Here is a 24,722-nt window from a genome sequence, read left to right as displayed (position 1 = left end):
CCTGGAGCACTTCTCCACCAAACCCCAGCTTCCTCCACCTAGCTAACTCCTCTTCATCCTTCAGGTCTCAGTTCAGCATCACTACCATTAGGAAGTCTTATTTTATGTCTCATTCTGAGTTCAGAATACCATATCCTTCCTCAACCCCATCCTGCTCATTGTATAGTACCCTGCTCATCATATAGTAGTATCCTGCTCAAATGTTGCCTCCTCACACAGGCCTCCCGGTTTACTCTGACTCACTGTCTCTTTTTCTGGCATGTAGAACAGTACTCGGGACAAGTAGACATTCAGCCCTATGGTAAGAAATGGCTTTGCTCCCCCAGGAGTTTGTAGCTTGCAGGCATCCCTGTTGTGGCACTTACAGCACTATATTATCAGTCCTCTATTCTATAACACCTACTAGGTTGTGAGTGCCAGGACAACAATTAGGTCTATTTCATGCACCATTGCATCTCCTGTGCCTGGCACAGAATCAGGCCTCCATGAATCCTTGTTGAAAAATAAACCGTACTCAGCCTCCTGAGTAGCAAGGACTACAGGCACATGCCACCATGCCCAGCTAATTTTTTGGCCAGGCTGGTCTTGAACTCCTGACCTCAGGTGACCCACCTGCCTTGGCTTCCCAGGGTCGTTTTTTTTTTTTAGACGGAGTCTTGCTCTGATACCCCGGCTGGAGTGCAATGGCGTGTGATCTCGGCTCACTGCAACCTCTGCCTCCCGGGTTCAAGCAATTCTCCTGCCTCAGCCTCCTGAGTAGCTGAGATTACAGGTGCCCACCACCACGCCTAGCTAATTTTTGTATTTTTAGTAGAGACAGGGTATCACCATGTTGGCCAGGCTGGTCTCAAACTCCTGACCTCAGGTGATCTGCCCACCTCAGCCTTCCAAAGTGCTGCGATTACAGGCATGAGCCACTGCACCCAGCCCGCTAAGTAGATTTTATGTTGATCTGAATTTTCAATGAGTGAATTTAGAATTAATGTCAAACTTTGTAGGAAGTTGAGCATGGCTTGAAGAGCAAGAATTTGGGAGAACACAGAAGGTTTGAAGAGATAAAACAGATGTTTTTGAGGAGCCACCAGGTGACCAAACATATAATGATATAAAAATATGCAGCCGGGTGCGGTGGCTCACGCCTGTAATCCCAGCACTTTGGGAGGCTGAGGCGGGTGGATCACGAGGTCAAGAGATCAAGACCATCCTGGCCAACATGGTGAAACCCCATCTCTACTAAAAACTACAAAAATTAGCTGGGCGTGGTGGCGTGTGCCTATAGTCCCAGCTACTCGGGAGGCTGAGGCCGCAGAATTGCTTGAACCCAGGAGGTGGAGACTGCAGTGAGCCGAGATTGCACTACTGCACTCCAGCCTGGCGCCTGACGACAGAGCAAGACTCTGCCTCAAAATACATACATACATACACATATATATATGCAACAGGATATATATATGTGTATATATATATATGCAACAGGATATATATATGTGTGTATATATATATATAAAATATACAAAAATATACAACAGGATAATCTATGTGGATTTAGATAGTCAGCTATAAGAAACGGGCTGAAATGTAACAGAAAAATACTCAGATTTGAAGCACAAGAACACAAGATTTGCTCTGGGTCATTTTGTTTGTTTGTCTGAGACAGAGTGTCACTCTTGTCGCCCAGGCTGGAGTACAATGGCACAATCTCAGCTCACTGCAACCTCTGCCTCCCAGGTTCAAGCAATTCTGCCTCAGCCTCCTGAGTAGCTGGGATTATAGCCCTGCACCACCACACCCAGCTAATTTTTGCTCAAGGTATTGAGCAGCAAATGATGTTCACATATGAGGCCTCCTCTGTGAAGGGCCCAGGAAAAAAGTAGAACATGGCTCCAGCTAGAGCCTCTCAGAGTCAGGAAGGACCTAGGTCACTTCCATTTTTTAAAGGATTCCAATATGTGTTTTTTCTTTTTTTTTTTTCTGTTGAAGACTGTAACATGGGCCAGGTGCAGTGGCTCACACCTGTAATTCCAGCACTTTGGGAGGCTGAGGCGGGCAGATCACAAGGTCAAGAGAGAGAGACCATCCTGGCCAACATGGTGAAACCCCATCTCTACTAAAAATAAAAAAATTATCTGGGTGTGGTGGCATGCGCCTGTAGTCCCAGCTACTTGAGAGTTCGAGGTAGGAGAACCGCTTGAACCCAGGAGGCAGAGGTTGCAATGAGTCAAGATTGTGTCACTGTACCCTAGCCTTGTGACAGAGCAAAACTCTGTCTAAAAAAAAAAAAAAAAGCCAGGCGCGGTGGCTCACACTTGTAATCCCAGCACTTTGGGAGGCCGAGGTGGGTGGATCACAAGATCAAGAGATCAAGACTGGCCTGACCAACATGGTGAAACCCAGTCTCTACCAAAAATGCAAAAATCAGCCAAGTGTGGTGGCACGCACCAATAGTCCCAGCTACTGGGGAGGCTGAGGCAGAAGAATCGCTGGAATCCTGGAGGCAGAGGTTGCAGTGAGCCGAGATTGACCTCACTGTGCTCCAGCCTCATGACAGAACAGAACAAGACTTTGTCTCAAAAAAGAAAAAAAAAAAGACTGTAACTACAAAAGGGACATAAAATGTATATACAGTAGAATAACAACTATGTAAACACACCAAAAATCTATGCACAGAAAAGTCTAGGGGAACATTTAACACCAAAAGATTAACAGTGGTAGCATTTGGGTGGCAAACTGATTCTTTTTAAAATTCCCAGATTTTCATTAATAAGCAGTAATTATAATTGCAATGGGAAACAATTTTTTTTAAGTACCCCTCTGGCTGAGCAGTGTGCAGTGTTGCTGTCAAATACACATCAGTGGCTTTGGCCCTGACTCCTAAGAGGGTAGCAAACGCTGCTGCCCCACTCCCCATCCACCCCCAAGAGAGCTTGAGCACCTCTGGCTCTGCTGAGAGAATCCATGCAGCCCCAGCCCTCAGAATTTCTTCTTTTATTTTGCCTTATCCCCCACCACGTCATCTCCACCCAAGTCCAGGTATATCTTTTCCCTTTCCTTCTTAACTCAGGAGGCAGCTTTGCAACCACAGGGCCCAAAACATGAAGTGGCATGTTTTCAAAGAACATGGTGCCTCAGTTTGGGATACACAGGAACTCAAATGCAAATCATTTTTCCTGCTGCTGGGTAAGTCATGTTTTGTGGCTGCTCTGCTTGCAGATACGTGAAGTTATAACCTTTCCTGTTAACCCACGGTTCCAAGCACTGTCTCTTAGCAATTATTCCTATCATGAATTTTCTACCCTGAAAAGCCATGGGTGGGCAGTAACAATTAAGATCATTTGGTTTCTAAATGTCCTTCCTTTCTGGAAAAGCAGAGCTATATAGTGGGTAGCATCCTGCAGATTCTACCCTATATTTGGGAAAGGTGTACCTCTTGCACTTTTAGTTTGAGAAGGAACAAGTCAAAAAGTAATTGCTTTAAAAAGAAAAAGTGCTAGCAATTCACAGCCTATTCCTGCCGCTGAACAGAAATTGTGATGCCTTGACTTACTCTCTAGCAGCGACGTATTCTTGAGCAAGCCATAACCTTATTGTGCCGCAGTTTCTGGATCTGCAAGGAGTGTTGCCTGCATAACGTTTGTTTAGGAACTTAGTAAAATGACATACCACTCTTTCTGCTCTAAGAAGGCCATCAACCAGCTGCAGCTTGCGTCACTCAGCCTGCGCCTGACTAGAGCCCCTTCCTCTTCTGAGAGAAAGCAAAGCAAAGCAGGAAGGAAGCAGACATACCAGGTAAACGGGAGTGATCTATCATTGGCAACGAAGCCTCAAACTGAAAATGCTCTTGCTCCAGCACCCTATCCCCAGACACAGAAGCCATGCAAGAGTGACTATCTCACACACACACACACACACACACACACACACAGGCACAGACAGGGCACCACCAAGCAAAAAGGCTAATACTGCAAAGAGGACCCCAAAGTGCGGCCTGAGGAACACAGGGAGACATCCCAAGACCCTCACTTAGCTGCTATGGAAACAGCAAACACTATAAGCTTTGCTTCATTCAGTCCTCCAAAATGAATACGTTAATAGGGAAAACTCACTAACACTTGTGGCAAACACTGTCAGCAAGGATGCAGTCTGTCTCCTGGGCTGCAGGACTCCATCTGCTTCAGCTGAACTCTCAGAAACTACAGATGAGATATGTGCAAACGCATACACATATATGCATATCTGTATGCACACAGATATATTTAAATGAAGGTGCATGCACTGTGCTAAAATACAACAGAAATCAAAGGTCATATATAAAAAAACTATCTGTAACACAGGCCTAGAAGCAGCTCTTGAATGGGAACTGGAGAAAGGGGTGGTATCATCTGAAGACTATGTACATAATTTGTGGTGGGCAGGGAAGGCATCAGTGTAAACAATTCAGACTCACTTCACAATACTGGCCCACAGGAAAGTGTGACATGTCTCATGTACAAAAATAGACTCCCACCTTGCTTTTGTACAAACCAAGCTTGGTGGGCATCCAGGAGGACCATGGGTTTGTCTTAATGACAGGACACTGCACCAGGCTGTTGCTAAACCTTCCAGCCCTAGGAACTCACCTGCTACCCTCCCCCTTTCCTCCCTTTCAGGCCCTTTTTCCACCCAACACTACAGCCCCAGGCTTGCCTGACCACCTAGCCTCACACAACTAACTGCAGTGACTAACTGCATGGCTTCTCGCAAGCAAGGTCCTTCTGTATTTGTCCCTTTCTCTGACCCCAAGATATATGAAAACATTTCTTTAAATGCTTGGCACCTAAGAAACAGGATGATGCCACAAGTACACAGGGACGCCCAGTAACAAGACATGCAGGTGAGGGCAAGGGGAACTGAGCTGCCTGAGAATGTCAAAACCAGGACTGTAGCTTCCCATGCATTCAGAGGGGTGGGAGAAGGGATGTGCAGAGCTGATGACTTCACCGGCTCCTCAGCAGCATGTACATTCAAACGGAAGCTGTCTCGAGAGCCCCACTCTACCCAAATCATGAGTCTGGTCACTCCTCCGGCACTGCGCTCCTCCAGAGCTTGGTGCAGTGACAGCTAGAAAAGCTGAGTTCCAATTGAGTCTGTGGCACCAAGAGTCTTTTGAAGACACTCAGCAAAGTAATCCTTTTCTTTTGAGCAGATGTGCAGCACAGCCATGGGAAGGCCATGTAAACGGATGTTCTCCAGCCCAGTCAAACGATCCAATCCCACTATTATCTCAGTCCCCTCTGAGTTTTTTTCCTGCTGGTCGCCCTCACTGTACAGAAATAGCCAAGCAGCATCAGGGTCAGTTATCAATGGCGGGCAACCAGAAGGCCATGTTGGAACATGCACTGGCAAAAGTCATGTCTTGGGGTTGAATTGCCAACAGGTAATTGGGCCTGTGTGTTTACCACCCAACACAGCTACTTTTATACCTCTCTCTCCATTCCAGATATGGTCTTGCCATCCTCTGAACCAATCATAATAAACCGAGAGTCTGGAGTCAATGAAGCCTGCAACGTGATAGCTTTGCTGTTGGCATAACCCCCCAACGTGTGCATCACCCCTCCTTTGAAAGCTTCAAGGAGAGGAATGCAGCTGCCCTTGGTGGAAATGAGGATGAGCTTGCCATCGTTGCTGAACTGAAGTCCTGTCCACTCACAAGTTCGATCACACTGCATCTCAAAGGTAGTAAACGGCCCCTTATCAAAAGAACAAAGAGCATAAAGTTTGGCCATTTCAGAGTTGACACCAGCAGCGAAACTTAATCCTTCTGGATCCGGAGAACGAACTGGCTTTCCCTGAAGATGCATGAGGCCCTGGCAGTTAGACCAGAGATCCCAGAGTCCAATGGTCTTAGCAAGAGACCCAGAAATTAAAGCGTCATCCGCAGGTGACATGGACAAGGACACCACCCTTTGGCTATGTCCAGAAAAGTCTCTCATGTGTTTATTGTCATGCGAGGAGAAGTAACCAATCCTATCGTCTATTACGTGAGAGCAAACAACTGTGTTTGCCGCATGAGGTCCACGCCGTATTTCTTTTTTTTTTTCTTTTTTCTTTTTTCTTTTTTTTTTTTTTGAGACATAGAGTTTCGCTCTTGTTACCCAGGCTGGAGTGCAATGGCGCGATCTCGGCTCACCGCAACCTCCGACTCCCGGGTTCAGGCAATTCTCCTGCCTCAGCCTCCTGAGTAGCTGGGATTACAGGCACGCGCCGCCATGCCCAGCTAATTTTTTGTATTTTTAGTAGAGACGGGGTTTCACCATGTTGACCAGGATGGTCTCGATCTCTCGACCTCGTGATCCACCCGCCTCGGCCTCCCGAAGTGCCGGGATGACAGGCGTGAGCCGCCGCGCGCGGCCCCACGCCGTGTTTCTCACTGAGCATGTTCTCTTTGGTTCGCCCTCCAGGCAGTCACAGAGCACGATGGCGTCGTCGTCGCTGCTTGACATGACCGTTTGGCCGTTGGGGCTGAAATGAAAACGGTTCGTCTTGTCTGCGTTTTCGCAGAACGCCCTGGGCACGCGGAAGCACCGCAGCAAGCGGTAAGTCAGCGCCCCGGCGGCGGTGCAGGGCCGGGGCGGGCTGGACGCCGAGGCGCCAACCCGGGCGGGGCGAGGCGGGCGGCGCGCGGGCGGCTGGGGAAGAGCGGCCACCTGCCGGGCCGCCCCCGCCTCTTCCGGCTGCGTGGGCCACGGGCTTCCGGTCGCACCGCGGAGCGTCGCCGACCGTTGGTCCTCACGGCCGCCTCACGGGCAGCGGCGCGGCGCCGGCTCGCTGTGTCCGCCATCTTGGGACGCCGGGCGGACACCGAGCGGCTCCGTCCGTGGGATTTTAGACGCGGGCCCCGGCCGTGTTGCCCGGGCTGGACTCCGATGCCTGGACTCGGGTGGTCCTGCCGCCGCAGCCTCCCTCGTACCTCGGACGACAGGTACAGGCCACCGTGCCCAGCTCTGTTGTTTCTGTGAATGACAAAGCGGGTTTTCGAAAATGATCGTTGTTAAATGTTTTCCTTTAACAGATGAATACCTTTGACACATAATTTATAATGAATGCATGTATTAAGTTGAGCCACATGAAACTTGACATTCAACTATTTTTTTTGACCTAGAAAAATCAATGGTGGCGCGTGGTTCAACCTAATACGACCTCGTTTTTAGGTGAACGTTAGAAGTCTGTGTTTGAGGCTCTAGCGGGCCAGTGTGGACGTTCAGCCTCCAAACAAAAGGGGTCTGAGCCCCCTGACCAAGCGGTGGAGACTGAATACTGGACTGAAAGAAAACTCAGATCTAGAATTGGAGCTTCTGGAGAAGCCCATAGTGTGTATTAAGGAGAAGGAAATGGCTGAGATCATCTTCGTCCGGTTTTCCACGTGCAAATGCTGGAGGCTTCGTCCCTAAGTTCCCAGGGAGAAAATGCAGCAGTGCCTGATGCATAGGGGGCCTGCAGACGTGTTCACAGGCTTATTTTCTCCTTCATTCAACTGATGATCTCCTCACTCTCTGCTGCTAAAGATAAGACCGGTTCTGTTTTACTCATTCTTCCCAACTTCAGCACTGAAAACAGTGTGAAACAACTGCAAGGGCCTTTCCTTCCCCTTTTGCTCTGGTCTCAAACATGGACCATCCTCCCTCCCCGCTTAATGTCCTTGCCCACTTGCTTCTCCGGCCTTCCCTTTCTCTACATCCTTTTTGCCTCTGCCTCCTCCTGTGCCTGTGGTAACCACTGGGTAGTAAATGAAGAAGCCATTGCATACCCCTATCCCCACATCATATCCTAAACTCACCTTCCCTGACCTTGAGAGAGCATGAGATGTTAATCTCGCTGCTCTCGATAAAGCAAAGTTGTTTTAATAAGCCCAGTGAGACTAAGATGTTGAAATTCTTCTCACTCTCATCACCGCAATGTGAGATGGATTCAAATATATTGCAACACCATAGCCTTGGTTCCTTCCCAGATACCATGTTTATACAGTTCGTCCAAGCAGGAGCTTAGTAGTGGCACATGAGTCCACTGAACCGAATACTTCCCTAATTGCACAACTGACAGGTGGCACACATTTGAATTGGCAGCTGGACTGCAGTAGGTGGAAATAAGAACATTGTGTTCCTTTGCATGTGAAGTCATGTATAGTTTTTCCAGCATATGATGAAGTTGGAATAAGAAGGAAAATCTGGACTTCAGCTTTTGGGTTTTCCTCTGGATATAATATTTTAGAGAATCTCTCCGTGTTGTAAAACTTTGTAGCATTTTGTATTGGTTGTGGAGCATCATTTCCTTTATCCTGTCTCTCACTGTCATGATTTGCATGCCCGGTCTTATCCTTGAGCAGCTGCCAGGTCCTACAGATTTTCACATTCTAACTTCATCCCCTTACTCACCCAGCATCTCGCAGAAGTCCTTTGAATGCACAGAGTTAGCATTCAATGACTATTTATTGAACTATTAAAGTAGCTTTGCTTTGGAGCTGTTTTTATCTAACCCTTCCACTGTCCCGTTTTATTTAGAAGAACTTAGTATTTTATATATTAGAAGAATGGCTGTTAAGGGATTCAAATTGGCAGGTCTCAACAGTTGCATTTGTGGGGGCAAACTCTTAATACACAGGAGTGGTCCCCAGTGAGCACATCAGTGTTCTGGGACCCTACCTTGTCTCCCCAACACATCCTACCATAGCTGGTTGATCCAGGGAATATACCTAACAGTTCGGGTCCCTCAAATTGTCACTTCCAAATATTTAAAACCTGCAAGGAGTGGCCTTAAGCTGAGTTCTAGTAAAGACTTGGATCCTGAGGGAAGATTCAAAGGCTTATCTTTTTTATTTATTTATTTATTTTTTATTTTTTCATTTTTCTTTTTCTTTTCTTTTCTTTCTTTTTTTTTTTAAGAGACCTTCAAAGCTACTGCAAATCAACAAAAGCTTATCACTAGGGCTGTCCTTATTCTCACTTCACCTGATCACTGGTCTTTCAGCTCCTCAAATCCTATGAGCTGTCCCAGCATCCTTCTAGGTAATCTCTTTTGTTGTCAAGTTGACTAATACCCATTTCTGTTGCACACACTCAGTTGACCTAAGCCAATAGAATGATTGGGAGGGGCACAGAGAAAGTCTGCTAGGCTTTGAGCCTGATGCCACCTTCAACTTGCTGTGTGGTTAAGTTACAAGCCAACTTGAACCTCACACTGTCATCTTTAAATACATGTTATAACAGAGATTCAAGACAATGCCAGCAAGAATATGTTGAAAGATGGATAGAATTGTAAGATGCAGACGTGGCAGAGAAAGCATATTCTGAGAACGACGAACAGCACAGGAAAAGACATGGGCATAGGAAAGCAGGGGCCTCTTTGGAAAGCAGAAAGAACCCCTCTAGAGCATAGGGTTTCTTGTTTTAAAATGTAATGGTTTTATTATTATTTATGTATAGCCAGGCCACCAGATTCGATGACTTATCAAAAAGATAGTTGTACTCACAGATGCCGAGAGAAGCGGGCATGCCATACCACAGGGGCTACTCAAGGAAGCACCAGAGTCTGTCAGGAGGCAGAAGGAAATGAGAAAACATGAGCAAGAGCCTTTATGGTGGTTTCCATGGGAAAGAATGGGCAAGGCAGATTAAGCAGATTAAGGATTGACTAGTTTGAATAATTTCAGCTAGCTCAGGGGCGTAGGGACTACCCTTAGTTGTCTGGTAACTGGCCCTGGAGTGATTAGGGCAGGAGATTATGGTCCTAAGTATGACAGCCCAACAGAGAAGGTATTTGCGGGTGTGGGCTCTGTATTAGTTGGTTTGCCTTTGAAAGGTATGCTCAAGGGCAAGTTGTTTATGGTCTCTAGGAATTGGCTAGCCCTGGAAGGGGCAGCCACTCCAGGGTTAGCAAATCCCCAGATGTCAAAGCATTAAAATACAAAAAATAAAGAACTTGGTTAACACATTCCTGTAGGAAAGTACCAGGATTAGAAGGAAGAAATGGAAGCTGAGTGTAGATCATAAGGAACCACAAATGTTAAACTAAGGAGTTTGGTTTTTATTCCGCAAATAATGTTCTGGAGCACCCTAAAGGATTCTGAGCAGAGGAATAATGTAATATTAGGAATATTACTCTGGTGTCTTTGGACAGGGTGGGGTAGCATTGAAGGACCAGATCAACAAGTCCCAGTAAATACTGATGTGGTACTGAGGAAAAGATAGGAATAAAAATCAACCTCAAAATTTTGAGCCTTTGTAACCGGAGAATAGTGCTACTATTAATAGATACCAGTGTCTGAAAAGAAGACATCTCTAACAGGAGACTTAAGAGATAAGTGGGCAGAAATAATGAGTTGTGCTTCAGAGATGTTGATGTGACCATGTCCAACAGGAGTTCTCGTGTAGTGTTACTTGTATGATTATCTGGCATTTTGTGTGTCTCAACTCCCCAAACTGTCAAAAGAACCTCACAGGACTTGTATCTTATTGTCTTTGTCCCTCCCTCATACTTAGTGCAGTGCCACATTCCTCTGGTCCTTGCCGAGATCCTTTGCAAGGTTAGCACAGGCTATTTCTCAGGGGGCACATCTACCAGAATTTGTCCACATAAGAGAAGAACCACTCTGGGCTCTCTGACTGCCAGGCTGGGATCTAAAGATGTCACGAGTTTGCACACTCAGGACATGGTTAAGGCTTAACTCTAGTGAGCCATGGTTTCCTCACACTACATAAAGCCCTTTCTGAATGTTCTCTAAGATCTTTTCTAGTGCCAAAATTCTGTGAATAACTTCTGAGATATTGTAATGCTAGAAAGGTACCTAGAGCTACCTAGCAGATCAGGGAAACTGCCTACCCTAGTTATGTCAATATCAAGTTTAGGCAAGCCTCTTTCATCTTGACTCCTACTAGACCTGGTTAACCTGAGAAACAATTAATTCTAAAGGTATTAAACTCTCTCTATTCTTTCCCCATCTTCTTAATCTTGCTCTTCCCTTATGCCCAACACAAGGCACCCCCACCGAGTTTGCTTCTCTATTGGGGTGAGTAGGTTCCAATTTATACTTCAAACACAACAGGCAGATGTCAATCACTGAACCAATTCAGGACTTCTTTGGAGTATTCTAATTCGAATACAAGAACATGGGCCATAAATGGCAAATAAAACATACATGCAAAATGTAAAGTGGTATGATGAAGAAGAAAACAAGAGAAGGAAGGGGTAGGGAAAGGAAGTCACAGTTTTTAAGGGTCTTCCATATATGGCTCTCTACTAGATTTCCTGGGTCCTTGTGTTAACCACTCCGATAGTGCCTTGAACTTCATTTTTAAAATCATCAGTGTTGTAAACATATTCAATATCTCTCTTCGTGTTAGAATGTATGTTCCATGAAGACAGAAACTATACAATGTCTGTCTTATTTACATCTCTATTCTGGTTCCTCCCAGAGTTCCAGGCAAATGGTGGCTGGTAGGTAAGTATTACATGAATAATTGAATAAACACATTTAATCCTGACAGTGGTGCAAAGTAATAATATCTCAACTTTACAGAAGTTGAGGCTCAGAGGGATACAGCGACTAGACAGCGACTAGCCTGTGGTCACATGGCTAGAAAGCTAAAAACTCAGAAGACTGAAAGTGGCTACCCAAAGCCAGGCTCTTCTATTCCCCACAAGTCCCTTAGGAAAACTCTCCCATGCAGTTTCACAGTCATGTTCTGTGTCTGTTCTTTGTAACAGAAATGGGCCACAGGTAACTTAAGCAAAACACAGTTTAATGGATGATATCAGGGGTTTACAGAATGGAAGAACAATTAAGAAATTGGGGCAGAGCTGAGATTCCAGGAGCAAGAGTGAGTAAAGGCTGAGTGAGGTCCATGGAATCAGGTCTTCTCCAACAGGTTTTTTTCATTCTTTCTCATCACTTGTCTCAATTCAGAGTCCAGGAGAGAGAATTTAATTGGCTAAAGGAGGGCAGAATGCTTTATTGACGGCCCCACCAAGACCTTATATAATGGGAAAGAGGAAATTCCCCCCAAATAATCCAAGTGATCTTACCATAAAAAAGTGGGAGTGTGTTCTAGGCATCAAAAAAAAAAAAAAAAAAAAAAAAAAAAAAAAAAAAAGCAGTGTCCACTGCAAACTGCTACGTAGAGACCGCCAGCATCCTGAGCCAGAAATGAGTCCTCCCCTCAAGCTGCTGCTTTCCTGTCCACCCCCAGGAGGTGCTCATGGAGGATGGAGGGGTAAATGGGGGATCTATCACAGTGCCATCCTTGAATGCCAGCAAGGTTCCTCCTTAGAAGTTTCTGAAGTGTTGAAGAAAGTGAGAACTCACTTGTCTCCCATCCAACACCCACCCTCCCCCAGCTAACTTGACTAGGCTGTTTTTTTGTTGTTGCTTCTGTTTTTGTTCACACCTTCCTGTGGGATCATTTCAAACCCCTATTTCCTGATGACCCAACATCCTTCTGCAATCAACTAGCAGGGGGTGAAGCCTGCCAAAACCTCAGGTAGCAGATCTGTCGGGCACCATTTTCAGCAACATCCTGTGTTCACAACTTTCCAACTCAGCTCCTAATGCCAAGTTTGGTTTGTGAAAATTTCCATGGCCTCCTGCTAAGCTACTCTTCTCATAACCCAGTTCACAAACACAGAGATGTTGGCCTCTCATGCTGGGCCCCCCCCACCACCCTGTCCTCCGTATCATCATTGCCTTACACCCGGCATTTTTAATGTTGATAATAAGTTCTGGCTTCTGAAGTATCCCAACAACCACTTTTGGGAGGGGGGCATATCTAGGAACCCAGAGAGGTTAAGGAACCCTTTTATAGTCACACAGTGTAATGGTGGCAGAACAGTACTGGAAACTAAGGCTCTGGCCACATTCCCAGCCTTCTTCCCGAATAAGGCAGCTTATTCAGTACAGTGAGAGGCTTATAATTCTGCTATAATATACGCAGAGAACCACAGTTCTACCATTACAACAAAGCTCTGACTTTTCTCTAAAAGTAATTGGTTTCAGAATTTTCCCTCACATCCCATACATTACCTTCAATATATATTATTTTTTTTTAATTAATTTTCTTTTTTTCTTAGAGACAAGGTCTTGCTTTATCACCCAGGCTGGCGTGCAGCGGCACAATCATAGCTTACCACAGCCTCAAAATCCTGTCTTCAACTGATCCTCCAACTTCAGCAGTCCAAATAGCTAGAACTATAGGTGCTACCATGCCTGGCTATTTTTTCTAGAGTCAGGGTGTTGCTATGTGGCCCAGGTTGGTCTTGAACTCCTGGCCTCAAGCAGTCCTCCTACCTAGGTCTCCCAAAGTGCTGGAATTACAGGCATGAGCCACTGCACCCAGCCAATATGTGTATTACTTTAATGGTACAACTATCTTGAGATTTACCATTAGCCTCATTTCAGAGGGAAAAACTGAGGCTTAAAGAGGGTAATTAATTTGTCTCAAGTTCATATGATTAGTAAGTAGTAGAATCAAGATTCAAACCTAGCATGCTGGCTCCAGAGTCCCTATGTTTTTAAATTGCGCTTAAATTCATTACTATCTCCCATAGGTGTTTTCTGTCCTCCTATAACCACACACACACATATACATACACACACACACACACACACACACAAACCCCTTCTCCCCAAAGATCTGTCTAGCAGTCTCTCTGTCCTTTGTTTTAACAGCTATATTGAAGTATAATTTATATACTATAAAATTTACCTATTATAAGGATACAGTTTGATTTTAAGTAAATTTATACATTTGTACAATAATGACAATTATAATTCCTTTAGAATACTTCTATATTTTTACCTTTTTTAGAAATTTCACGTAAAAAAGATACAAAACATATTTTATGTCTGATTTTTTCTACTTAGCATGTTTTTGAAATTCATCCATATTGTTGCATGTACCAGTAGTTCATCCTTTTTATTGCCAAGTAGTAGCCCACTGTATGAATATAACACATTTTGTTTACACGCCAGCTAAGGGACATTTGGATTATTTCCAGCTTGGAGTAGTATGAATAACATGACTATGAACGTTCGCATGTAAGTCTTTATGTTTTCTCTATGTTTTCATTTCTCTTGGGTAGATAGTTAGGAGTTTAATTGCTGGGTTGTATAGTAAACATATATTTAACATTTTGAGAAACTTCCAGTAGCAGATCTGTATCTGCTGGATCATAGCTGTATCATTCTATGGTTTCAATTTCCCCACATCCTTGTTGACAGTTGATATTGTCAGTGGGTATTAATGGTTCATTATTGTTTTAATTTGCATTTCTCTAATGAGTAATAATGTTGAACATCTTTTCAAATGCTTGGTGACCATTCATGTGTCTGCTTTGGTGCAATATCCAAATCTTGCTCATTTATAAAAATCAAGTTTGTCTTATTGAGTTCTTTATATTTTCTGAATATAAATCCCTTATCAGATATATGATTTGCAAATATTTTCTTCAAGTCTGTGGCTTACCTTTACATTTTCTCAATAGTATCTTCTGAAAAACAAAAGTTTTAAATTTTGATAAAGGTGAATTTATTAATTTGTAAGGATCATGTTTTTGGTATCACATCTAAGAAACCTTTGCCTAATCATGTTTCTCCCATGATTTCTTCTGGGAGTTTTATAGTTTAACTCTTACATTTAGGCTGTGATTCATTTTCAGTTAATTTTTACATATGGTTGGTGTGAGGTAAGGATATTTTTTTCTTTGCATAGGAATATCCATTGCTCCAGCATCACTTATTGAAGATGATTGAATTACCTTGACACCCTTGTCAAAAATCAACAGACTATAAATATAAGAGTTTATTTCTGGAATCTATTCTTAGAGATTCTATTGATGTATATGCCTATCTTTAAGTCAATGCCACACTGTTTTGATTACTGTAGCTTTATTTTATTTATTTATTTTTTTCTTTGTTTTTGAGACGGAGTTTCGCTCTTGTTACCCAGGCTGGAGTGCAATGGCGCGATCTCGGCTCACCGCAACCTCCGCCTCCTGGGCTCAGGCAATTCTCCTGCCTCGGCCTCCTGAGTAGCTGGGATTACAGGCACGCGCCACCACGCCCAGCTAATTTTTTGTATTTTTAGTAGAGACGGGGTTTCACCTTGTTGACCATGATGGTCTCGATCTCTCGACCTCGTGATCCACTCTCCTCGGCCTCCCAAAGTGCTGGGATTACAGGCTTGAGCCACCGCGCCTGGCCGTAGCTTTATTTTAAAATCCAACTTTGTTCTTTTTCAAAGTTGTTTTGATTTTTCTAGGTTCTTTGCATTTTCATATAAATTCTAGTATCAGCTTGTCAAGTCCTACAAAAAAAAAAAAAAAAAACTATTTTTATGTGGGTTGAGTTGAAACTATAGATTGATTTGGGGACAATTGCTATCTTAACAATTTTGAATCTTCCAATCCATGAACATTGTGTCTCTCTCCATTTGGTTAGATCTTTTTAAGTTTTTTTCAACAATGTTTTGAGGTTTTCAGTATATAGGTCTTAAACTTCTTTTGTTAAAATTATTCCTAAGTATTTTATTCTTTTTATGCTATTATGTGTGCAATTGTTTTCTTAACTTCATTTTTGGACTGTTTGTTATAGTGTGTCCTGCAACCTTACTAAGTTTACTTATTTGTTCTAGTAGATTTTTATAGATTTCTTAGGCTTTTCTACATACAAACTCATGCCACCTGTAATAAGGACAGTTTTACTTCCTCCTGCTTCAGGCTGTATGTCTTTAATGTCTTTTCTTGCCCTTGTGCACTGGCTAGGATCTCCTGTATAAAGCTAAAGAGAAGTGATGAGAACAAACATTCTTGACACTTTCTGCCCTGTCCTTTTGACCTGTCCTGGATGTTCTGTTTTCAAAGGGAATCCTGATGCCTCTTGCAGAGAGGAGAAGGAAAAGCTTTTCTGCTTCCTTGGAGGGTCCCTTCAGCATCTCCTCCTGCTTTCTTGCCTAAAAGACTTATGAAACTCATAAGATACGCATCTCTCTCTCAAAGGTCCCTCTGGAGCAGCCTCATCCTCAGCACCAGAGTTTTAGTACCTCAAAGGATTAGCACTTGCATTTTGTCCCCTTCCATGGGGATTCAGTGAGAAAGAATTAAACATTAACTACAATGTTTGAAACTCTGGTGAAAGATCTTCCTAAACCTCAAAAGAAGCTGGGAATGAGTCTCAGGAGAAGACCCTGACAGCTGAGACCTTCCTAGGCACTGTGGGGTTCTGCAGTTAGCCCGCCTCTCTGCTAGACCCCAGCGGCCTGTGCTCTCTTCTCTCCCATGCTCTTCAGAACACCTGCTAAACTCCAAACAGGCTAATCCCTCCAAAACCCCATAATCCCACCATGCTCATCCCCAGGGCTTTGGCTATGTTGCCCCTTCCATCCTGGAATGCCTTCCCACTTTCCTCTGCTTGTCCATATCGTGCCGTCATTCAGCACCCAGCTCCAGTTCTTCCTCTTCTACAAAGCCTTTCCTGATCACTCTGGCCTTCAGAGATATCTCTACAGCTGTACTCCGCCACCCAATTTAGCACATGGTCACAGCAGGTTTGTACCATGTAATTAGTATAGGTTTTCCCTGGCCACTTGGATGTAAGAAACTTCACATTTATTTGTTCTATATTATGATCTCTGGTTTGGCGCCAGCCGCGAACACTAAAGAGAAATCCAGTATCAGCCACTAACAGGGACGCCCCCTCCTTTCTGAGGTTCCTGTAGTGGCTGTTGGGGCTGGTCTTTCTTTCAGCACACTGTTACCACAAACAGGTTATTCACTATCTGTGCCCCAAAGCCCATTCATTAGGTAGGAAGTGGGAGCCAAATTCAGCCGCTATGCTGAGCACAGTGGGACCCCTCAGCAAATCCTTAACAAACTGACATGTGGTGTGCTGAGTCCCCTCCTACTGCCCCTCCCCTCCTACTGCCCCTACCCTCCACTCCTCGCAGGGCCGGGCAGTGGCCACCCCGGATTGGCTAACCTTGCGCCCTCGTGATCATGGAAGTGGGCTGGGAGCTTGGTGAGCCGGTGGGGCTGGAGAGCGTGAACCCCGAGGCCCGGAGCTGCAGTCAGCACCCTCACGCTGCGTCCCTGGCGGTCCCGGCCTTCCGGAGGCGGGCTGGGGGCCTCGGGCAACCGCATCCGAGGCCCTGGAGCCCGTCAGGTCCCACGGTTCACGTCTTTTCGCCTGGAGACAGCATGCCTGCCTCTCGGCTTTGCCAAAGTTTCCTTCGCTCGAGGAGGGCCCTGAATTACAGAAGTCGCTTTTCACCAGTCAGTTTCAGCCACCCTGGCGCGAGTCCCTCGTTCGCCTTTGTCAACACCTTTGTCAACGAGGCAAAGACTCAGTTGTTCACCCAACTGTGTCTTTCTGGGGGGCAGCCCTTTCCCTGCCTTTCCCTTCTGTCTCAGAAGCCCCAAGTGTGCCTTTCCCCGACCCTGCTCTGAGGCTCGTGGAAAATCTGCTTCTGTTGCAGATTCCGAGTTTTGACCTCCCCTCATGTCCATCTTTCGCTTCTGCCTTCATGGGGCCACTTTGGCATAGCTGGGAATGGAGCCGGGGAGAGAGGAGTGGGTCGGAACAGGTTGCAGCTGGCAGCTCGCTGATTAGGTGTTATTTTACTGCTGGGCAAAAAAGACCGCAGAAGCACTCCTGGGGTGGCCTCTAAAGCTCCAGGCACGATATGTTGTGGGACCGTCCATTGCTGGTCCTGCGCAGGACAGGACGCGGTCTGGCTACTGCCCTGGGCGCTCAGCATCAGCGCTGTCAGAGGGGAGTGCCATGTGAGTTCCTGACAAATGGAGGTTATTTTATTCCCGGGATTTACAACCTGATGTATTTTCAGGGAGGCCCTTCCTAGGTACCTCCACTTCTCAGTCTCTCAACTCAGCAGCCTCCATCCATTTCCACGAATCTGCTGGACTCGCTCCTGCAAAACACGGTGTGAAATTGACTTCTAACTGGAAGGAAGCCTTTCTTTTCCAACCGCATCCACTGCAGTTCTTCTGTTTTCAGCACTCTGGTGTCCTGTTTGATTTTTTTTTTTTTTTTTTTTTTTCATGTGTTTAGCTCGGGCTTTGAAAGAATCTGAAATCTTATCATTTAATTTCAAATCTTCTAAAGACTGAGAGTGCGTCTTTCCCTGTCCCGCACAGTGCCTAGTTTTCAGTTCTTGTCTCACAGTATATTAACCAGCTGCCGCAAAGCCTGATGTATGCCACACAACTAAACACCAGGACGTCTGAAGGAAAAACTCTAGAGTGGGTCTTTGGAGCAGGAAGAGCTGCTACGCTCCCAATGCCCTCTGAGAGCTGCCAGCTCCCATGATGCCTTCTTTTGTGTGTAGACTGAGATGTATTCATTAAAGGTAACAGGTTGATTTTCCGTTTGTGCTCCCTTAATCAAAAAAAAAAAAAAAAAAAAAGATTTGTTGGGAAAGGCAGATGAAGTTCTTGAAGTGGGGCTACTTCACAGCAGGTTTTTCTGAGCCCCCTTGAGGCACACCGTGTGTGTGTGTGAGAGAGAGAGAGAGAGACTGGGGCCCCAGAATCTGTAATTTTAAATAACAATTCCGATGATGCTGATGTAGTTGCATTTGAGAACCAGGGGTAGGTATATCTTTGCTACTCAAAATGTAGTCCTCAGGCAAACAGCATCAGCCTCACCTGGGAGTTTTTAAGCAATGCAGAATCTCAGGCCCCAGCCAGACCTACTAAATAGGAATTTGCATTTTAACAAGATCTGTAGGTGATTGGTATATACACTAAATGTAAGAATCCCTGTTTTGTTAATGACTGCTCTGGGACACAAGCATAAACTTGGGCAACCTGTACCTATGGTCACCCATCCTATCGGGGAGATGTAATGTGGTGGGCTAGGGAGATGGTGAAAAGAAATCTGAGCAGCCACTGATCTGGGGTCCTCTCCCTCCGAAACTGGGCCATGATTTAGGAATATGGTCTCAAGAGCCTATCTTTCTGTCCCCAGTTTTCACTGTAGACAACTGTCTGTTCTGCCTGCTAGTTGCCTTTGTTATTATCGTAATCATTAGTGGTTGCTGGAAGTGGGGCAGGGTGTGTTTACGGGAGCAAGGGGGAGTGTTAATGAGCCCATGGGTCTGGTGTGATGGGGAAATCCCTGTATCTGTCACAACCCTGTGCCTTTATTGCTTGCTCACCTGCACAGTCACCACCCCATGAAGAGGCTTCCCCCGGCCCCCTGCCCAGTAACCTACTTACTATGAATATTCTGTTTCTACATCCTGTTTCTGCTTTTATTAGTTCTTGATATTTTGACTTTGCATCCTATTCCAGACCCTTAGCCTGTCCCCTAGCCTCTAATCTGCCTCAAACATGTCTTAAACCACTCTATTAAAGACTGTTCTTCATCACTGTATCTCCAGTGCCCAGGACAGTGCCTGGTGTGTATCACACAATCAACATTTGTGGAAGGAAGGGAGGGAGGGAGGGAGGAAGGGAAGGGAAGGGAAGGGAGGAAAGACATTGTTTTGAACCATCTCTTGGACTCCACCCTTCAACCACAGAGCCACCTCAAACCCAGCCCTGAGGTTGCTCAACACCTCTGGGCACCACATCTTCCTGCCTCACAGCCCCTCAACCTCCACCCTACAGCTAAGGCCCTCCCTATGTTATCCCTGCCTCTTAGGGGCAGCCAGCCAGACCAAGAAACCCTTCTTCATCTTGTCTGCAGTATAATATATATAAAGTTGATCCAAGCTTTCCGCCTAGAAAACACACACACATCCTGAAGCTTTATAATTTACATGGCAGTGATAAAAACATTGAAGGAATTTAAATAGATGGATGTGGCACAGCCTCAGCTCTCCTGATGTTTTACAGACTGCCACACTATGCCAGCTGCCTTCCACAATGGCTGTGAGGTCAGAACCTGGTACACACCGTTCTTCCATGCCACTCATGCTGCCTCCTCAGCATAAATATAGGATTTTCCCTTTTCTATTCCTCTAAAGAGAAAAAGTATAATATAGGCCAGGGGAAAAGTATAATATAGGCCACAGAGACTGACTTAAGTTTCCTGTGGTCCAGATAAGAATTTGATTATATTGTGGCATTTCTCTTTTCTGTGACTGAGTGGGCCACAGTGAAATAAAGTCCCAAAATGTGTTAAAACTGTTTAGACCACCTCGGATCAGGAGATTGAGACCAGCCTGGTCAACATGGTGAAACCCCGTCTTTACTGAAAAAAAATAAAAATTATTTGGGCATGGTGGAGCGCACCTGTAATCCCAGCTACTTGGGAGGCTGAGGCAGGAGAATCTCTTGAACCCGGGAGGCAGAGGTTGCACTGAGCTGAGATCACAGTACTGCACTCCAGCCTGAGCGACAGAGCAAGACTCTGTCTCAAAAAAACAAAACTGTTTAGACCACCTGAATTATTAGAATTCTTCATTTGGTAGGCCTTTCAGAAAGCTTTCTCCGGACTGCAAAATATAAGGTAGGGATTAATTTCATTTTATAATCCAGCAAACTGAGACAGAAGGTGACTAAGGGCATTGGAGTCATACTAATGGTTATGGCAGGATGCAGGGTGCAGAGACCTTAACACGCTTTACTTTTTCCACTATACCACATACCATCTCCTGAACTGAACATCTTGATCTTCTTTATTACAAAATGACTCAAATAAAAGATGTCTATAGATTTTCTTATTTCACACTTTTTTGGCCACTTTAGAAGTATAAGCATTTTTCATTCACAATGGGAAGTTTGAATGTTAAAGCTGGAGAGATTGTGGTTAATAGCTTGAATTTTAGAGTCAGGAAAACTTATCTGTACTCAGGCAAGGTAATTGATATGGTTTGGATCTGTCCCCACCAAATCTCATGTCTCAATGTAATCCCCAGTGTTGGAAGTGGGGCCTGGTAGGAGGTGACTGGATTAAGGGGATGGTCCTTCATGAATGATTTAGCACAGGCATCCCCAAACTTTTTACACAGGGGGCCAGTTCACTGTTCCTCAGACCGTCGGAGGGCCGCCACATACTGTGCTCCTCTCACTGACCACCAATGAAAGAGGTGCCCCTTCCTGAAGTGTGGCGGGGGCCAGATAAATGGCCTCAGGGGGCCGCATGCAGCCCGCGGGGCGTAGTTTGGGGACGCCTGATTTAGCACCATCTCCTACTGCTGTTCTCATGCTAGTGAGTGAGTTCTCAAAAGATCTGGTTGTTTACAAGTGTGCAGTATCTCCCTGCTTCTCTTTCTCTTGCCCTTGCTCCCACCGTGTAAGACAGGTCTGCTTCCCCTTTGCCTTCAGCCATGATTGTAAGTTACCTCAGGCTTCCCTAGAAGCCGAGCAGATGCCAGCATCATGCTTCCTGTACAGCCTGTAGAACCATAAGCCAATTAAACATTTTTTTCTTTATAAATTACCCAGTTTCAGGTATTTCTTTATAGCAGAATGGGAATGGACTAACACAGTAATTAACCTAAGTTTCCTGACAGGTAGATAGAAATTACTAATATGGCCCCCAGTGGCACACATTCCAAGGAATTAAATGAGATGATGTATGATAAGCACTTGGCATAGTGCCTGGCACATAGTAAACACTGAATAAACGTTAGTTGTAGTAATTGTTACTAAAACTATTATGTGAGTCCCTCAGTTTCCCTGACAAATCCTCCTTGTTTTGTGACCAGCAATACTTGATCTTTAGGGACAAGATCCAGGCAATTTTTGTCTATTTTTTTCATGACCTATTTTCTGGTTATAGATTCTAGTTTCAGGATTGCAACCACATCCCTTTAGTCTTTGCGTTTATTTCAGACATGATAGTTAAACAAATTTTAGTTGATTTTCTGAAGATAATATTAAGCCACCTAACAGACCCATCTACATGCTCTTATAATCTGATAACTCAATTCTAAAATGCCCACAGCTCAGGGTCCAAAGAAGTTAGGGCAGGTAGTGAAGACCCAAGTCCAAGAATTCATATTCCTTTTTGAAAAAGAATTTGCTTATTTTAGCTTCTAAAGCAATAATTGCATCTAGGGCATCAAATGATTTGAGACAAATTGCAATAAAGGGGTCTAATGTATACAAATTCCGTTATATCAAAACTACTTAATGCCCTGGGATTTTGTTGAGTTTAGAAAACGTATTCTCCAGAAATAGACCTGCTCCCATGTGACCACTTGAGAAAATTTAATTTTAAAAAGAGTCAAGACATTGATGCCATTTGACATTGGTTTTTTTTGTTTGTTTGTTTGTTTGTTTGTTTTTGATGCAGAATGACAAATATGGCCATCTTGTAGTTCTCATTTGAGACATATCCCACCTTGGCCATTAAGTATATTTACATATCTTTCTCAAAACAAAACATTTGCTTTTTTAGTCTTGTTTGACCTCCTGTCATTTATTCAACAAACATTTATGGAGTTCCTACTATGTGCTACCCACTGTGCAACATGCTAGAGAGAGAGGTGAACAAAGTATTTCTTCCCCTAGTCTAGTGAAGGGAGATGGCCGATAATCAAACAAACAAAATTTATAAAGATATCAGAGAGTGGGAAGCACTACACAGAGAATTAGAATAGGGAGATTCAAAAGAGAGTAACTGGATGGCTGCTTTATATCAAGCTATCGGAAAGATCCTCTGAGGAAGCAACGTTTAAGCAGGGACACATTTAACATTTGAGCAGAAGAGACTTCCTGAAAGAAAAAATTCTGGATCCCAGGTTCTAGGGCTTGAATAAACTTGACATTCTGTCTCTGTCTCCTCTATTCTACTTCATTAAATTGTGAACTTCAGTGGATCGAGAATTGGACAATCCATTTTTATGATAAGAAAGTGATTCCTTCAACGAACCTCCTACTACCTCCTTCTTTCTTGTTAAAACTTTCTCAGGTGTGAATCAGACTTCTTCAGGAGACTTCTACAGTCTTTACTTTGGTGACTGGAAGCATAACACACAGTGCTTCTCAAGCCGAAAACTGGGGTTCATTCAAGACTTTGGTATTTGATCAAGATATTTTGCTTGGTAATCTGGCTATTTTTTGGTATAAGTTTCCCCCCCACACACCATGTAGCTAGAATAAGATCATTAAAGCTGGTCATCTTACCTGACTTAGCCTAGAAATTTTCTTCTTCAGTACTAAACTTACATGTCCCCAACCTTTACAGAATACATATTAGGGTAAGCAAGTCTAGGTTATAACAAATAAGACCCATAGTCATTCTGTGGCTCTCCTGTAAGCAGTGACTTAGAGATCCATATTGTTTTCATCTTATATTGCTGCCATCTAGATTCAGAGGTTAAAACAGAAGGGAAAGAAAGTGAGAACATGGACAGTTGCACAGTGAATTTTATGGCCAGGCCTGAGAGCAGCATACATCATTTCTGCTCTTTCTTATTGGATATCTGGTCACGTGGCCCCAACCAAAGGACTCCCAAAGGTGTCTGGGAAATGTAGTTTGCGCATGCACTTAGGAAGAGATGAATGGCATGAGATTTGGTGACTCCAAAGCTTTGTCTCTGGAAGCCACCCTTCTCTGTTATTCTCCTCTTCTGTCTGGCTTAGGTATCCATCTTTGATTGTAGCAGTCTGATATATAATAGGCACTAGATATGTTTGTTAGTTAGATGAAAGATGGATTAATTGTAACCTAAGATTTTACATCTATTAAAAGAGTGAACTAGAATTAATCTGTATTGAATTGATTAGCTAATTAAAAGGAAATTATCTATTCTTTCAAGGTATGCCTAAGAATTATAGGAAGAAATTGAAACCACACTGTTAAAAAAAGATAGACTAGATTGGGGATCCCTGGGAGATTCCGTTTATTATTTCAACACACAACCTTAGTAGCCAAAGTCACTTCAACTCTCCTCCCCTCTCAGTTACTCTGGCAATCACTCTAGTTATTTCAAAGATTGGGAAATTTTCTGAAGGCAACATGGCCTGTTGATGGCATTGACTTTGGCTCCCCTCACCATAACTCTCAGTGTTGCCATAATCCCGTTTTTAAGGCCCTGAAATTGGCTGCCCTTGAAATAAAATGGGAAAACCTGTGTCTATGGGCCAGATTGGTCCCCAGCCCAGTTCCCCAGTCAAAGAGAGTGAACAATCCTGTATTTGTGGCATCCTGAGCCTGCAGTGACCTTCCGGGCCAGCCAGGATGCCAGAGGGAGTGCACGTTCTCTGAAATGACAATAGAGGAAGAACCAACCCATTGCCCCAGGACTGATGAATGGATTCCGCTTTTCCCCCTGGGACGGCCTTAACAGGGCCCCATGTAGGGCTTAACTCTTTTCTATCTTGAGCTTTATACATAGAGACTCATCTGTCTTGTTTCTTAGCTGGAAATTAATTGGACTGAAAATAGATAATAATTAGTCCTCAGTGCTAGCTGCAGTTAGTTATTTATTTGAGCAATTATTTGACTAATGTATTTCTTTACCTCAATACTAGAGAGCAAGCACTAAGTCTGCTTTGTTTTTCATTGTATTCCCTAGTACTTAGCACAGTGCATGACAGGGAGTAGGTACCAGGGAAATATTTATTTACATGCAGAATGACTGTGGGCAAACTTTGTCTCAAAGCTCAGGCTATTATTTTGTTTTGTTTTAGCATCATTTCCCCCAAGAGTGATCATTTCCACTTCTTATTATAAACATAAAACATATATCAAGTGGCTTCTGCTGCATGTTTTTGACTTAGTGAAT

At 44.3% G+C, this 24,722-nt stretch overlaps 1 long non-coding RNA gene and 1 pseudogene across 1 annotated transcript in view; one reads left to right on the top strand and one right to left on the bottom strand.

Moving 5' to 3' along the window:
• Window positions 1-5,029: 5,029 nt before the first annotated feature.
• LOC101029372 (WD repeat-containing protein 82 pseudogene) lies at window positions 5,030-6,817 on the bottom strand (annotated as a pseudogene).
• A 72-nt stretch (window positions 6,818-6,889) lies between these two features.
• LOC141580432 (uncharacterized) overlaps window positions 6,890-24,722 on the top strand; it is a 58,733-nt gene continuing 40,900 nt past the window's right edge. Inside the window, exon 1 of the long non-coding RNA XR_012512629.1 lies at window positions 6,890-6,958. This is a non-coding gene — a long non-coding RNA (uncharacterized LOC141580432). The remainder of the gene's footprint in view (window positions 6,959-24,722) is intronic.

Source organism: Saimiri boliviensis, chromosome 11 (genome assembly GCF_048565385.1).
Source record: "Saimiri boliviensis isolate mSaiBol1 chromosome 11, mSaiBol1.pri, whole genome shotgun sequence".
NCBI classification, from domain to species: Eukaryota; Metazoa; Chordata; class Mammalia; order Primates; family Cebidae; genus Saimiri; species Saimiri boliviensis.
Note: the sequence above shows the minus strand (reverse complement) of the source record. Positions and strands in the feature narration are given on the sequence as shown.